The sequence below is a fragment of the Camellia sinensis genome, chromosome 12 (genome assembly GCF_055761805.1).
Source record: "Camellia sinensis isolate YWXY chromosome 12, ASM5576180v1, whole genome shotgun sequence".
NCBI lineage: Eukaryota > Viridiplantae > Streptophyta > Magnoliopsida > Ericales > Theaceae > Camellia > Camellia sinensis.
The window spans coordinates 71,510,255-71,522,590 of record NC_138972.1 but is presented as its reverse complement, the minus strand read 5'-3'; the positions used below and the strand labels follow the sequence as shown (position 1 = coordinate 71,522,590).

At 38.6% G+C, this 12,336-nt stretch overlaps 1 pseudogene; it reads left to right on the top strand.

Annotated features, from left to right (window-relative positions):
- Window positions 1–4,307: 4,307 nt before the first annotated feature.
- Window positions 4,308–4,757, top strand: LOC145803647 (secreted RxLR effector protein 161 pseudogene; annotated as a pseudogene).
- The last annotated feature ends 7,579 nt before the right edge of the window (window positions 4,758–12,336 follow it).

The following is a 12,336-nucleotide window of genomic DNA, read 5'->3' as shown; positions in this document are numbered from 1 at the left end:
TCCTGCACTAAACAACCATTAGCAAAAAAATTTGACAGTTAGACTAAGCTCACATAATTGACTAATAGAAATAATGTTTAAGGTAAGTGCAAGGACAAGATAAAAATTTAATAAAGACAAATGAGAGGTGGAGACAGAACCAACATGACTTGTAGACATAAGAAAACCATCAGCAGTATGAATTAAGGGAATATAAGCAGAAGAATAGATATAAGAAAATATAGTAGAATTGGAAGTCATATGATTACAAAATGCTGAGTCAAAATACTAGAAAGATGTACCTGAAGTCATAGACAATGCAGTAAAGAGAAGTGTACCAGAGGTGGAGAGAAACAGTTTGAACATGACCTCAACATCAGTTTGAGAAAAGGCAGGAGTAGATGGATTTATAGACTTAGATAAATCCATAGAGGAAGTAGCAGTAGTGCGATGAACATACAAAGATCTGGACTGATTCCCAGAACAATGTGAATTACCCCTTGATGAGCCACCACAAAAGGAGTGCTAGTAGAAGATGAGCGAGATGCATTGCAAAAATAATCTTGTTGCAGATAACCATAACTAGTCTTGTTGCAGTACCGGCAGGATCAGACTAGGCAATGAACCAAAAGATGAGTAGAAAGGAGGCCCCGATTCTCGCAGTAAATGCAGGCATTGGATTGCTGGGTGGTCAATGAAGAAGAAGAACTCTATAATTGAGGGGTGACAAGAACAGAGTCTACATGATGAGTAGGGAGAGTACCAAGATAAGTCTCCTGGGACAACAACTTTGAGAGCCATGAGAAATGCACGCACTGGCTCAAAATAAGTAGTGAGAGTCATGAGAAACTGAACCAATCACTGCTGATTGCGATATGTAGTGAATAAGGAGAAATCTTCAATGTGAGACCATGCAGTTTCAGAGAGAGCAAGATGGTCCCAAACAGAATATAACTGAGAAAGAAAATCATTAATGGGCTGACCAGGCTCTTGATGCATGCGGTGAAGCTAACTCTAAAGTTGATACTGATGAGCAAGACCAGTAGTTTGGTATCGTTCCTTCAAAAAAAATCCCAAATGTCTTTGGCAGAAGTAGCAATGGAGTCAAGCTGATAATAACCAAATTATAAACTGATAGAGGTAACATATGTGTTTCGAAGCCAAGTAATGATCTGGTAGTTTTTAATGTCCCAATCCGCTAAATGGTCTACATATGTGGCAATAGTTTTCTCAACCTCTTTCACTAGTTTGACCACATTCCTGGTGATAATGTGCCAGAGTTTCTTCCATTTTAGAAAACTAGACATGGCTTGGGCCTACAAAACATAATTAGAGTAGCCAAGAATAACAAAAATCGGGTAGGAAGCATCATTGTGATCCATAATAAGACAAAAATAAGCAAAAATAACATTGGAGAAGCAGAATCAGGCAAAATAGATCGAACCAGTGAGTCCAAAAGGTCAAAAATAACTGGGAAGGGGGTCGAATCAACCAAAATAGAGTAGAAAATAGCCAAAATAAAATAATAGACCAATTACAACTCAGGGTTGACGACAGTAGGAGGCAAGACGCACAATAGTAGAGGGAGGCACGACATATGATAGTAGAGAGAAAGGGTGTAGTGCACGGTAGCAGTAGATTAGGAATTGATGGCAGTGTAATAATGATAGTTGTTTCATGACTTGATCAACCAGAACTAAATTCAAAGGCTTAAACAACATCCAGAACTAAATTCAAAGGCTTAAACAACATGGCAGGAAGTATATTCCTCTTTTATTAAATTATTTTAGTTCTCACAATGGCACCAATGACAATGATGGTAGAGATATAAGGATAGTGCTTTGTGGTGATGGTGGAAGGGTAATGTCATGAAAATAAAAATGGAGTGGTGATGGTAGTGTAATAACGATAGTTGTTGTGGTTGTAGTTGTGGCAATGATGATAATAGTTGTGGAGGTGAAGGGTTGTAGTAGTTATTGTAGGGTGGTAGTAATGACAATGGTGACTATGGTGGTGGTGTAGTGGCGATAGTGAAATAATAATAATGTTTTATGACAATAATGACAATGGTGATGAAGGTGATGATAGTGGTGGTAGTTGTGGTGGTAGTAGTAGCAATAGTGGTGGTGGCGGTGGTTGAATTTATAATAGTGTACATCTAGGCTTATGTTTAGTGTTTATAAATTTAGTCAAAATTAAATAAGTTATATATCACTTAAATTTTTCTTAACTTTTAGTTGATATTTTTGGAGACACTTAAATTTTTAAAGAATGTCAAATGTGATTATAAAACGAGTTTAATTAATTATTACTTAATATATTTGATTTTAAGTACTGAATTAAATTATCAAATGTCACCTTATTTTCCAAAACTTATGTTCTTCCTATAGGTTTAAAAATTATGTTTTCTAACTTATTTTTGTTTTTAAAAATATAGTTTGAGTCAAAATTGATTCTTTGTTTACAAACACCTAGGTTACAAAATAATGTTTTACAACTTAAAAAATTATTATTATTATTTGCTAACTAGTAGTTTACTTGAAATTATGCTTTTACTTGCAGTTATGCTTTTATAAACATTAGATTATACGTCATTTTTTTAAGGAGAAATATCATTTTACCTTCCAAGCTATTACGCGAAAATCAAATTGGAACCTAGATTTCGTATTATTTTCATTTAACACCTAAACTTTTTTAAATATGATCAATTTACCCCCGCTGTCTGTTCCCATTTATAATCAAGCGGAATGTACTGAATTGTCTCCTTAAACTATTATTTTGGAGGGAAACTAAAGGCTTTTCCTATCATTTCCAAGCATTCCCCTTCAGATATTTAATACAGAAACAGGGAAAAGAAACAGAGCATGTTTGCCTCATAGTTTGAGAGAGAAAATGAGGAACAATCGAGGGTCAAGAAATAAGGAAAGATGGAAGTCAATTGAAAGAACATGGACCTCAAGTGGCATGGAAGACGTGATGTGCATCTTTTGTGGAAGATGAAGGGTGATACAAACATCATGGATTAATGCAATCCTGGTAGGACGTTTCTCACCTGTCCCAATAGTGGTTGCAATCACTTCTCCTGGGTAGACCCAACTATGTTCTCACGAGTAGTGTAGATCATCCCTGGATTGTTGAAGAAGGTCAATAAGCTGGAAGCAAAACTACAGACAAAGAATGGAAGAAAGAGAAAGCTATGGACATCCTTGGTTATCTCACGGTGCATTATTATATCAATGTGGTTTCTAAAGTGAGGAGACAAAAGGCCACCGACTTTATGATCCTATTGCCAAAAAATTGATCATAAGTTGGGATGTAATTTTTAATGAGAATGAAGCTTGGAGATAGGATGAAGATGAAGTTATCCCAAGTGAACAACCTGCCCTTGTGATTCCTTCAATAAGTTCTAGTGATCTAGTTCTAGTGATCTACCTGATTCTTTTTACGATTTTATTCCTAGAAAAGTGAGAAGTCTTGCTGATATTTATGATTCATGTGAATTTGTTTGCTTTTCCATGGAGCCTACTTATTTTGAAGATTCAGTAACAAAAAAGGAATGGTATGATGCAATGAATCAAGAAATGAAGGCCATAGAGAAGAATAAGACATGGAACATGGTAGAGCTACCTCTCGGTAAAGAAGCTATTGGACTTAAATGGATTTACAAGTCCAAGTTTAATTCTGATGGAACTCTCCAAAGGCACAAAGCTCTGTTAGTTGCAAACGGATATGCACAATAGCCAGGGATTGATTTCCTTGAAACATTTGTACTAGTTTCTCAAATTGATACTATTAGAACTATTTTGGCTTTAGCGGCTCAAAGAAGTTGGTAAGTTTTTCAACTAGATATCAAGTCTGTGCTTCTTAATGGAGAGCTTGAGGAGGAAGTATATGTTGAATAGTCCAAAGGCTTCATGATTGAAGGGATGGAACATACAGTATACAAACTGAAGAAGGCACTTTATGGGCTCAAGTAAGCACCAAGAGCATGGTATAGCAAGATTGAGAGGTATTTTTTTTGAAAATGGTTTTCATGGAAGTGTTAGTGAACCTACTCTTTATGCGAAAACTCAAGGGCGTGATGATATCTTGATTGTATACATATATGTTGATGATATGATATATACTGGGAATTCTTTTGACTTGATGAAATGGTTTAAGGAGAGCATGATGCAAAACGTTGAAATGTTTGACTTGGGTCTTGTGCACTATTTTCTCGGCATTGAAGTAATTCAAAACTCAAGTGGCATCCTCATATGTCAAAACAAATATGCCATGGACTTGTTGAAAAAGTTTGGCATGGAAATTGTACTCCCATAAAGACACCCATGAATGCAAATAAGAAATTGCTTTTGGCAGATGAAGATGAGTTGGCAGATGAAGATGAGAGGACTTTTAGAAGCATGGTTAGAGCTTTGATATATCTTACTCATTCAAGACCTAATATTATGTTTGCTGTGAGTATTGTTTCTAGGTTCATACATCATCCAAGCAAGCATCATTTTGGAGCAGCAAAGAGGATTTTAAGATACATTCAAGGCACTCTCAATTTTGGAATAAAATATTCCAAAGTCACTAACTTTAAACTAATTTCTTTCACTAACAGTGGTTGGGTAGGTTGTATAGATGACATGAAAAGCACTACAGGCTACGTCTTTAGCCTTGGCCCTGGAGTTATATCATGGGCATCAAAGAAGCAGACTACTACGGCTCTTTCCAACACTAAAGTAGAGTATATTGCTGCCACTGCTACAGCTTGCCATGCAATTTGGCTGTGAAGGATCCTCTGTGATTTAAAGGAGAAACAAAGTAGTCCAATATGTTTGTTTTGTGACAACAAGTCTACTATCGCTATGACAAAGAATCTTGTGCATATCGAAATAGGCAATCACTTCATTAGAGAAATTGTGGCCAAAGAAGAAGTGGAGATAGAACATTGTAATAACGAAGATCAAATGGAAGATGTATTCACAAAAGCTTTGTCAAAGGAAATATTCAAGAAGTTTCGTACCATGATGGGTGCACAACCATGTTTGAATTAAGGGGGCATGTTGAGAATCTAATTCAAACATGTCCAGATTTATTTTAGTGAGTCCATTTTATGTTTGAGTTCAAGTTAGTGGTCTTTGACTTATTCAAATTAGTGGTATGTAGTTTCAGCTTATGTAGGGATTGTGTCAAGTGGTGTCATAGTTTTTAAGGTAGTTGGTTTAGTGGATAGTGTTAGTTGTTGTTCATGGGTCTATTGCTATTTTTCATGTAGTGGAGTTAGTGGATAGTTCTCTATTTAAAGAGCATTGTAGAGTCCAAGTTTGTATGGAAAAATAATTTAAAAAATTCAGTGTTTTCTTCTTCAATCTCTGTGTCTAGCATATATTATTTTTTGTTTCAGAAAACTACAAATCAAACAATGAATAAAAATAATAATGAACAAAATATTTATTGATTAGAAATCATACAGATGCGTGGGTGAAGGTTCTGTAGATCAATAAAAGACACTCCTATCTCAAGATATTCATCCATCCATCTAATCAAAACCAAGTAATGAAAACTAATTTTGGTATTTGATCAATAGTTTCAAGTTTCAAGTTTCAAGAAGTAGAGCTTTGCAACTCATATATACAAGTGCATATAGAAAAACCCCAACTTTACTAGCCTTACTTGGCATATATAGTTGTGAATAAGTACTTCCCCAGAAGAACTAAAAAAATGAAATGAAAAATCTATTTCAAGATTTTTTTGAATGGTTTTTTAAAGTGGTTTGAAAGATAGACCAGCAACGGGGGGCCTGGGAGTTGCCAACGTCGCCCACTTTCGTCGTTCTTCTTTGCCGGTGATGTTGTTCCCTGTATGTGAACAAAAGGAATAAGTGTAATAAGAAATATGCTTAAGGATTTTTGAAAAGGTTTTTCAAAGTGGTGTAATTTGGAGTTTTTAATTTGTTTATTATTTGGGTGTACCATAAATTATGATTTTATCTTGAAGGGAGTTTGTAAAAAAACAATATATTGAGAATAAATTACAACACTAAATAATTTTTAAAAAAATACTAAGAAATTAGGCGTACTGAATAATTTTTTAGATGGAAATAGAATCCCCTACATCATACGCAGGCTTGGAAATGACATAAATAGGGCTCACCAGTGAAGGCTTAGAAAGGTGGGCATGTTCAATGGAACAATGGGGTCCAATGAATTAAAGGGAGAGGAAGAGATTGGATTCAAACAGGGCCTTCGATTAGTAGAGAAGAAGAAAATGAGAGAAGAAAACAAAGATAGAAAAGAGAAAATTTCATTTTTACCCTTATACTTTGCCTCAATTTTCAATTACACTCCTAGACTTTGAATAATTTCGATTTTACTCTTAAAGTTTTTGAAATCGTATCAATTTAGCCTCTACTGCCAAATTTGAAGTGGAAAACATTAAAAAAAATTACATTTTGGTCTCAAATTTCAAAAGAAAGATGCAAACTCATCCTCTCCTACCCAAACTGACCCTTTCTGGCAACTCACCCCAACAACCATTGCAACCCCCACTCTTCGGCGCAACTCTCTCACCCCCACAACACCATATGTTTTCTTTGGGTTTCTTTAAAAATTGTGTTGATTCTAGAAATTAACGGAGCTGCTTTGGAGAGAGATTAATTGTAATTTGTGAGTCATGAAATTCTAGACATTTTCAATTCTGTTTTTTATGCTTTTGGAGATGGGTTTTTTGATTTTACTCTAATAAAATCATATTTTGGGAATCTTATGTTGTTTCTGCTTCTAGGATTCTAGGGTTTTGAGCACTAGGAGTTTTTTTTTTTTTTTTTTTTTTTTTGAAAGGGGTGGATAAACATGGAGATGGAGGTTGTTGAAGAAGCCAACAAATCAACAGTAGCCATTTACGGCGTCGCCCAATGCCACCGTGTCCTCTCCACACTGACTGTCTCCTCTGCTACGCTGTCAGTCGCACCAGGCTCTCTCACTGCCTCCCCGCCGTCTTCACCAGAATTTACCTTAATGGTTGCTTCTTAAGATATGATACATACAATTTTTCAATGAAAGTGTCGACCTAGTTCAAGATAAGGTGAATTATAGCAGTTCTTAATCGATTGTTAAAGCGAAGTGGGTTGAATTCAAGAGCAGTGTGAGTGAATTGGCTGGGAAGTTAACGAGTATTGAAGTAGAGAATAGTGGGTGTGCTATTGGGAAAGTGAAGTGTGTGTTTGGTTTGATGCAATGTTGGAATACTGTGAGTGGAGATGGGTATAGAGAGTGTTTGGAGAAGGCGGCGAACGTGGTTAGAGCCCTGGCTCCAGTTCTAGCATATATGCTCCGACGAGATGATCCAGACCACCGATGATATCAGAGACCGTACGTGACCAATCGCTGGAAAGCCATTGACAGAGCTAGAGTTTCATGAGACATAGATTGGCACAAAGATCAAGTCAGCCCCATTCAGGTCGAGCATTTGAACTGTAAGAATAGTTGCTAGAGAGAGAGAGAGAATAAATTGGGTGTATTGATATATTGAATGTGTGTTTACAGTGTGTATACAATGTTCAGAGAGACTCTCTTTTATAGAGGAGGAGAAAAGAGAGTGTTCAAAGAGGCTTTGGCCGAAAAAACCGAAAGCAGAAGCACAAACCAAACAACATTATTAAAGGTACATTATTAAAGGTTTGACAACTAATATATACAATATACTAATATATACTAGCATCCCCCCGTAAACTCAAAGAGGGTAAGCATCAACCAACTTGAGTTTAGAAACGAGATCACTAAAGCGACCAGGAGGATGAGCCTTGGTGAAAATATCAGCAGGTTGATCTGCAGAAGCAATAGGGAGAAGAAGAACAGTGCCACATGTAATATGCTGGCGAATGAAGTGACAATCAATCTCAATATGCTTGGTGCGATCATGGAAAACATCATTGTGAACAATCTGAATAGCACTTTGATTGTCACAATAGAAAGAGCTAGCATCAGAAGAAAAAACACCCATGTCAGCAAGGAGCCATCGAAGCCAAAGAAGTTCCTGAGTAGTATCAGCAAGAGCTCGGTATTCAGCTTCGGTACTAGAGCGAGCAGTGAGGGATTGTTTCTTGCTGCGCCAAGTAAGAACAGAATCCCCTAAGAGCAGAATCCCCTAATCGGTGGCGAAGCGTTGATCTGTAGGATCCCTAGCCCAATCAGCATCAAAAAAGGCACATGGTTCAAGAGAGGAGGAAGTAGAGTAGTGAAGTCCATGGAACAGAGTGCCTTTGAGGTAACAAAGTATGCGAAGTAGAATAGTATAATGTGGAGTGCGAGGAGCCGACATGTACTGACTAACAAGATGAACATCATAGGCAATGTCAGGACGAGTCACAATGAGATAGACGAGACTACTGACGAGTTGGTGATAAATAGTAGCATCAGAGAGAAGATCCCCATCGAGCGGAGTGAGACGAATCTAAGGATCAACTGGAGTAGAGGTAGTTTTGCAATCGGTAAGACCAATACGTGCAAGAAGATCAGATGCATATTTGGCTTGGGACAAATAGTAACCAGTGGAATCATGGGAGATTTCAAGCCCTAAAAAGTAGTTAAGAGTACCAAGGTCCTTCATCTCAAACTGACGATGGAGAAACCTTTCGAGGCAAAGAATACCCGCTGCATCATCACCAGTGATAATCATATCATCTACATAAAGAAGAAGAAGAGTGGTCCCATGAGTAATAGTCCGAACAAATAAAGCAGAGTCATAGGAGCTAGAGGTGAATCCGAAGTCATGAATGGTGAAACTGAACTTAGCAAACCAAGCGCGGGGGGCTTGCTTGAGACCACAGAGGGCACGTTGTAGTTTGCAAACCTTATAAGTTGGATAGGTTAACCCAGGGGGAGGTTGCATGTAGACCTCCTCAAGAAGATTACCATTAAGGAAAGCATTTTTGACATCCATCTGAAAGAGTTCCCAGTGGCGAGCAGTAACAATAGCAAGCAAACTGCGAATAGAGGTAAGCCGAGCAACAGGGGAGAAGGTCTTCTCATAATTAATGCCATATTCCTGGTTGAAACCCTTTGCAACAAGACGAGCTTTGTAGCGTTCAATAGAGCCATCAGAGTGAGTCTTGATTTTGTAAACCCATTTACAGCCAATCGTAGTCTTGCCAAGAGGAAGATCAACAACATCTCAAGTACGAGTTTTGTCCAAAGCCTGCAGTTCATCAGTCTTAGCTTGCTGCCAAAGAGGATTAGTACAAGCCTCACGATAGAAGGTAAGTCCATAAGTAGATAAGGTAGCAGACCCAACAATATAATCACGAAGATGAATAAGTGGTTGAGTTACCCAGTGTGGTCGACCCGCGGGAGGATTTGTAGGAGGAAGAGCTGGTGTAGAAGGAGGAGACAAACTAGGTGGCGCAATGAGAGGTGGACCATCAGGGAGAGCAATCGGGATGAGATCAGGGGTCAACAAGGGCATCTCGATGAAAGAGGAACCTATATCAAAGTCATTAGAGAAGAGATCTATGGAAGGATTAGTAAACAGGACGGTAGTGGAGTGTGCGAGTAAATGAAAGGAGGATAGGGAGGAAAACATTTTGTGCTCCCAGAAAACTACATGTTCGGAGATACGAAGACGCTTAGAGAGAGAATCCCAACAACGAAAGCCTTTATGTTCAATCCCATAACTAAGAAAGTAGTAAAGACGAGAACGAGGTTCAAGCTTAGTGTGTTCATGGGATTGAAGCAGAACAAAGCAAGCATAGCCAAAAACCCGAAGATTGGTGTATGGAGGGGGAGTACCATGCAGACGTTCAAAGGGAGTTTGATTATTGATTATAGGGGTAGGAACACAATTGATAGTGTATACAGCAGTAAGGGCAGCTTCCCCCCAAAAGTTTTCAAGGCAAGAAGAAGAGAGAAGGAGAGTACGAGTAGTGTCAAGAATATGCCGATGTTTCCGTTCAGCACGGCCATTTTGTTGGGACGTGCCAGCATAGGAACGATGAGGCTATGTACCATGACTCTGAAGAAAGGAAAGGAAAGGAAATCGGAATCCCGATATTCCATAGCATTGTCAAAGTGAAAAATTTTAATGGTCTTTGAAAAATGGGTGTGGACCATTTTGGCAAATCTTTAATAAAGGTGTTTAAGTTTCAGACCAAGTTTTCATGAGAAAAAGCCAAGTAAACCGAGAAAAATTATCATAAAAACAACAAAATAACAAGATCCCCCCATGGTAGTAGTAGGGGATGGGCCCCAAATATCCGAATGTATAAGATCAAAAGGTGCATTGGAAACAAAAGTACTTTTATTGAATGATAAAGCAGGTTGTTTTGCAAGTTGACAGGGTATACAATCAAAAGTATCTGGAAGTACATGACCCAATTGACCACTAGAAACCAAAAACTTTAAGCGACTAACAAAAATATGCCCTAAGCGACAATGCCAAAGATGAAAAGGAGACAATGAGGAAGCAAATGCAGGAGCAGCGATCTGTGGGGAGTCAGGAACATGAAGATGAATGAGTTCATAGAGACGTCTATGCTTACGGCCGATCCCACTAGTTGCCCCGTCTGAGGGTCCTACACCAAACAATCATTAGCAGAAAATGTGACAATTAGACCAAGCTCACATAATTGACCAATAGAAATAAGCTTTAAGGTTAGAGCAGGGATATGATAAACTTGAGGTAAATATAAAGGAGATGTGGAAACAGTACCAATATGACTGATTGACATGAGAGAACTATCAGCAGTATGAATGGAGGGAATATTAGTAGAGAAAGAGATGGAAGAAAATATAGTAAAACTGGAAGTCATATGATTACAACAGGCGGAGTCAAAATACCAAGAAGAGTTACCTAGAGTCACAAGCAAAGTAGTAGGAGGAGGTGTACCGGAGGGAAAGAAGCTGTTTGAACATGGTCTCTATATCAGTTTGAGAAAAAAGAGGGGTAGACGGAGCAGGAGACTTAGAGAAATCCTCAGAGGCAGCAGCAGCAGTGCGATGAGTAGGAAAAGACTGATTCCTGGGACGATAAGAGCTCCCCCTAGAAGAACCACCGCGAGAGGAGTGGCTAGTAGAAGATGACCGGGATGGATTGCAAAAACAAGCCTACTGTAGATGACCAGGACCAAGTTTGTTGCAGTATCGGCAGGATCTGACAGGGTAATGAACCAGGAGATGAGTTTAAGGAAGGCCCCGATTCTGACAATAGATGCAGGTAGTAGGGCCATGACTGAAGAATGACAAGAACAGAGTCCACATGATGAGTTTGGAGAGTACCAAAACGAGTCTCCTTAGATATTAGCTCAGAAATAGCCTGTTCAAGAGTGGGCAACGGAAGGCAATGAAGAAGAGAGGCACACATGGGCTCAAAATAAGGAGTGAGAGCCATGAGAAATTGAACCAACCGCTGTTGATTACGATATGTAGTGAATAAAATAGCATCTTCAAGGTGAGGCCATGCCGGTTTTGAGAGAGCAAGTTGGTCCCAAACAGAATACATCTGAGAAAGAAAATCATTAATTGATATAGACGTCCCCGAACGCCCCGGGAGGATGAGTCCCCCGTTCTGTTCATTTTTGCCCACTACGATTCAGGACTCTCAAATTGTCACGGTTCTTAATCTGAACCAAAGAGTCTAAATCCGGCAAATCGTTTTGAGAAAAAAAAATAGATTTTTTTTAGAAAAGAAGTGCCAAACATGGACTGCTTTGCCAGATACAGAGTCGCCACCTAAATATTTTATTTTTGGGGAAATTTAGGAAACCCTGACTCATTGCCTAAGGTCACGTGTCCGTCATCACCAAAGTTGCCTCGCTCGGGAACTTGGGTACGATTGGGGAAGGTCAGCTATGAGCACCCCCGCTCGCCCGATCAAAGATCGGCCTCTACTAACCATGATATCTTGTTTCGAAAATATTACATGCTCTTATTCCGGTTATTAGCCTAGATTTACTATGTTATGCGCACAGCATACAAGTATAGACTAGGTTGCCTGAATTGGAACAAAACATTTCATGTTTGTTTGTTTGAGAATGGTTTGATGGTGCTACCTGCAAGTAGGCTAAGACATGAATTTTGCCACCCTCAAGTGGGCTTTAGAAAATATGGTTTTGCCACTTCCAAGTGGGCTTAAAACTCGCATTTAATGCATTGTTCCAATTCAAATAACCCAACCTCCACCCATAGGCATTCAGGCAGTTATATCACATAAGCAGCTAGCCTCATGGTAATTATGCTATCATGGCAACATTCACACACATGTGGCATGCTAAAGCATAAAAAGCTTACCTAGTACTCCAAGCCAAAATAGAAACTAGTTAGTAATCATATGCATGATCCTAGTTCATGTTAAAAATGGCTTAATGCAACACATGTA